We start from the raw sequence: 5,253 nt of genomic DNA, 5'->3' as shown, positions 1-5,253 counted from the left end.
TCATTAAACAGTACACGTATTGCCCTATGACAATGGTTAACAACCCCACGACATGTCAACACTGTCCCTTCTCAACCTTGGGTTCCCTTCATCAGCTTTCCTGTCCCCTCCTGCCTTCTAGTCCTTGCCCCTGGACTGCTGTGCCTCATTAGTCCCATTTTGTTTTATGAGGCTGTCCAATCCCAGGCTGAACGGTGAACTTCGGGAGTGACTTCCCCACTGAGCTAAAAGGGTGTCCGGGGGCCATACTCTCGGGGTTTCTCCAGTCTGTCAGGCCAGTAAATCTGGTCTTTTGTGAGTTAGAATTTTGTTCTACATCCTTTTCCAGGTCTGTCCAGGACCCTCTATTGTGATCCCGGTCAGAGCAGTCAGTGGTGGTAGCCAGGCACCGTCTAGCTGTCCTGGACTCAATCTGGTGGAGGCCGTGGTAGCTGTGGTCCATTAGTCCTTTAGACTAATCTTTTCCTTGTATCTTGTTCTCTTTGATTCTTTTAAATCTTGATAGATGTGTTCTATTTTGTATTTAGCTAATACTTACTTTTTTCCCCCTAGTTCTTTTTAAAAACATTGTACTTTAGCAGAAAAGGCATAAATGACCGGAATATAAACCTCATCACATGTCAGTTATCTATTCTTAACTCATTGTATTGCTCACCACCATCCGCCAGATGACTGGGGTCACCTCTGCAAGTTTCATGCTTTGAGGAAAGAACCTAGCAGCTGCCTTAGCAACAGAAATGTCAGAAAGCCTGGAATGCCTTTAAGACCGGGATTTCAGATATCATGATAGAAGGTAGAGGGGTATATATTTGGGAAGGGGATCCTTTCCAGAATCTTCCAAATCACAGTGTAGATGATTGGTGATTAATTCTCTGCCCCTAAAGCTAGTTCTAATAACCCCTGATAATCTCAGCCAGACAAGATGGGAACATCAGCCGTGGAATACAGAGCTGGGATACAAGAGCAACAACAAGGGCTTGCAGCTGTAATGTGATCTCTCCATATGGGTTCTTTCATCTTAGGGAAGAAGGTCAGTCCTATGATCTCATTCTTCTTTTGCAAACATTGCAATAGTTGACTTTATTATAGGGATTAAGATCTATGGTTTAACTGATGTCACGTCAACAATCCTTTTTTAATCCGATATTGATTCAACAACTGCTATCTATATGCTTTTAGTTAAATGTAATAGTTTGCAGATCCCTGAATTCCAACTACAGTAATTGCTATGCTTACAGTGCAGCTGTTGAGCTGTTAATCCTTCTTGATAACAGTGTTGTAGAATTGAATTATATTAAATTACTCTGACTATAACAGCATAACTCTTAATTTATCTATATTAATTTTAAACTTATGTATTTTTTTAATTTTGAACACACCTTGAATTATGGACCAGATTATTTCATGATTTTTTCATGAAACTTTATGATGTAATAAGTAATAGAACCTGCTGATAATTTGTGTCAGTTTTTAAAAATGCTTCTCTGATGGACCTTTGTAATCTCTTAATGATAAGTGATACCTGTGTATGAGTGCTGTTTTTGATTTGAGCCCAGAGTCATTAAAAAAATAATAGCATGGTTGTTTCTTTTCCCTTACTGGCTAAAGTCTGGATCAACACACTGTGAGTGGCAGAGCTGAGAGAACAAAGTAGAGAAATGAGGGAAGGGGAAAATTAAAAATAAGTGCTCTGAAATCTCATGCTGCCTGGAAGGATTTAAAACACGAATGTAAGAGCAACATGAGGTAGGAGGTTTGTATTGTGCCAAAGAAAATAATAAGACTGACTTATTTCATGAAGCTTAGCACAATGGCAGGGTTATTTGTGTCATTAGTCTCTAAGTCACAGCTTCTCCTCACTTGTCATTGCCTACCACACACACAGCCCTCGGGAGAAAACGAGGGAGGTCTTTGTGTGGTTTTGGGTCAAACTATTCCTCATAGAGGAACTCCATGTGGGATGGTTGCAAACTGTTCAATTTGATTCTTTTCTTTGTAATAAAATGTGGATTCCAGGAGACATGCAGAAGAAGTTATATCCCTATGTTTGCTGGAGTAAGTGCTGATGCTTCATGAGATCTGCTTTGTAGCCAAGCCTTTGGGACCAAGTGTGACTGTACAGTCAAGAGGAGATAATGACCTGTGTGACCTCACATACCCCTTGTCATGGATTGAATTCTGTCCCCACAGAATTGTGTCAACTTGGCTAGGCCATTATTCTGAGTATAGTGTGGTTGTCCTCCATTTTGTGATCTGATGTAATTATCCTATGTGTTGCAAATCCTAGCCTTTATGTCTGTGGTTATGATCCTATTTGGGAGTGAGCTGTCTGTAATGTTAAGGAGGCAGGACACAATGTACAGGATTTGGTTATATCTTGAGTCGGTCTCTTTTGAGATATAAAGAGAGAAGTGAGCAGAAAGGAGAGGGACCTCAGTACCACCAAGAAAGAAGAGCCAGGAGCGGAGCTTGTCCTTTGGACTTGGGGTCCCTGAGCTGAGAAACTCCTAGACCCAGGGGAAGATTGTTGAGCAGGACCTTCCCCCAGAGCTGACAGAGAGAAAGCCTTCCCTTGGAGCTGGCCCTGAATTTGGATTTCTAGCCTCCTATACTGTGAGAGAATAAATTTCTGTTTGTTAAAGCCATCCACTGTGGTATTTCATATAGCAGCACTAGATAACTAAGACACCCCTGAATCCCCAGGAGAAATCCTTGTCACTGAAGGTAACCAAGTGGGTCTGTTGTAAACCAAAAAAGCCACTTTATACACCAGAAACAGGGTTTCTGCTTGAAGGTGTCTGTCTGTGTATGTTTCCTCCAAACCACAGAGAGCAAGAGGCTGCAGAAAGAGCAAATAGGACAAGCTTTGGAATTCCCCAGATCTGGGCTCTATTTCTTGCCACTTTGCTGAATACCAGCCACCGCTAGATCACTTAGTTCCTCTGGGTCTCAGTTTCCTCATCTCTGAAATGGAGATAGTAAAATTGTGACTCGTCCTAACTGTCCCACAGAGTTCTTATGAGGAATTAATCAAACCACAACATAACAAACACATGAAGTATTTGAAAGCTGTAAACTGCTGTACAAGTGTTATTAATTATGCTTCATCTCTTAGCTAATCAAGAGTCTCAAATGTTGTCTTAAGTATTTTGCCTCCCCTGGGTTGCACAGTAAGGAGTAGGATCCTCAGAAGATGTTTAATAAATGCTTGTTGTATGTATGATCATCTTGAAATGATGACTGTCATGGTTAATTTGGGAGTGAAGCCAAAGAAATGTCCAAACTGGAATTCAAATCACATGCAAATCAAACACAAAACTCCAAGGCAGCTTTTACTAATATCTCCTTTCCCTCATATTCTCTAACACCTTGCAACTCCCAGGGCCTATGAGTCTTCTCCTACAGGACACTTTTCCTCATCCTCACTCATCTCCAGTTCTCTCTCTAACCCCTAACCCATCTATCTGAACTCTGTCCTGGGCCCTTTACCACCACCATGTCCCTAATGTACGCTGGGAAGTAAAGTTCTTTTTTGCTCTCACTGCAGTTTTCATTAGAATGGGCCTTTTCTCCTTCAGCTTATTCTCCAGGTTCTGCTTCCCATGAACCTGAATATTGCATCATAACTGCTGAGAGAGAGAGGAGGGGGAAGGAAATGAGCAGTGGGCAGAACCAGAACCTGATTTATCTGGCAGGAGAAGAGCTGGGAACACTCATCTGTATGTTTGTTACTTTTATCCCATCCCGTGGAATGATTGGATGGAGAATAGTTAATTTAGCAAGTAAATATTACATTCCTACAGGGAAGCTGGCGCTAGGGATGATATGAAAGAAGTAAGCCAACATCACCCCCTTCTTGAAGACTTTGTACTCAAGGGGTTTGTACAGTGTTTTGCTCATGGCGAGTGCTCCAGAAATCTTTGTAGATGTGCAAGGCAGTGAAAGATACTGTAGCACTTAGAAAATATTAAGATATAATTTGCATAAAATAAATTCACCTTTTTAAAACATACAGTTTGATGAGTTTTGGCAAATGTATACAGTCATCTAACCCCTACCATAACCATTATAAGACACAAAATATGTCCATTACCCCCCAAGTTCCCCTGCCTTCCTTTGAGGAAATTCTCTTTCATTACCCCCAGCTCCTGTCCAGGTTCCTGATCCTATGGTATTGGCTTTTCTAGAAAGCTATGTAAATAGAGCGTGTAGTCTTTTGTGTCTGACTTCTTTGTATTAGCATGTTTTTGAGATTCATCTATGTCATACATGTATTAGTAGTTCATTCTTTTTATTGCTGAGTAGTATTCCATTATATAGATATCTCACAACTTGTTTATCTGTTCTCTAGTTGATGGTAATCTGAGGTGTTTCCAGTTTTTGGCTACTATTAATAAACCTGCTATGAACATTCACGTAAAGGTCCCTGTGGGGACATAGGTTTTGTTTCCCTTGGGTAAAGATTTACAAGTGGGATTGGTATTGTATGATAGGTGTATGATCATTTAACAAAGAACTGCCATACTGCTTTCCAAAGTGGCTGTACCGTTTTGCATTCTGACCAGCAATGTATGAGAGTTACACATCTTTGTGAACACTTGGTATTGTCAGTCATTTTTGTTTTAGACATTTAAATATGTATGCAAAGGTATCTTGTGGATTTTATTTGCATTTCCCTGATCTCTAATGATTTTGAGCATCTTTTCACATGCTTATTGGTCATTTGAATATCATTTTTTGGTAATGTGTCTACTCAAATCCTTTGCCCATTTTTAACCTGGGTTGTTTGTCTTATGAGTTGTATGCTTATTGAGTCCTTATTCTTATAACTGAGTAAGATTTCTTTATATATTCTGGACACAAGTGCTTTATCAGATATGTGTTTTGCAATTATTTTCATCCAATCTATTGTTGGTTTATCTTTTCATTTTTTCATAGTGCCTTTTGAAGAGAATTAAAAAATCTTGATGGATATCCAATTTCTTCTTACAGTTTTGCTTTTTATAGTTTGTGAGAATTCTTTGACTAACCCAGGGTCACTAAGATTTTCTCCTATGCTTTCTTCTAGAAGTCCTATAGCACTTTTGTAAGATCAATCTGGTAGAGGAGTGAACAAGAGCTTCTGAGATCAAAATTATTTCAGGGTGTCTTTAAGGAGCTGGATGATGCTTGTAGCAATAAAGTTTTTATTGGAATAAAGAAATTCTGCCTTGTGTCTGGCAAGCAGAGAGAGGAGGATTTCATTCCTGTGTA

Source organism: Trichechus manatus, unplaced genomic scaffold (assembly GCF_000243295.1).
Source record: "Trichechus manatus latirostris isolate Lorelei unplaced genomic scaffold, TriManLat1.0 scaffold00112, whole genome shotgun sequence".
NCBI lineage: Eukaryota > Metazoa > Chordata > Mammalia > Sirenia > Trichechidae > Trichechus > Trichechus manatus.
Note: the sequence above shows the minus strand (reverse complement) of the source record.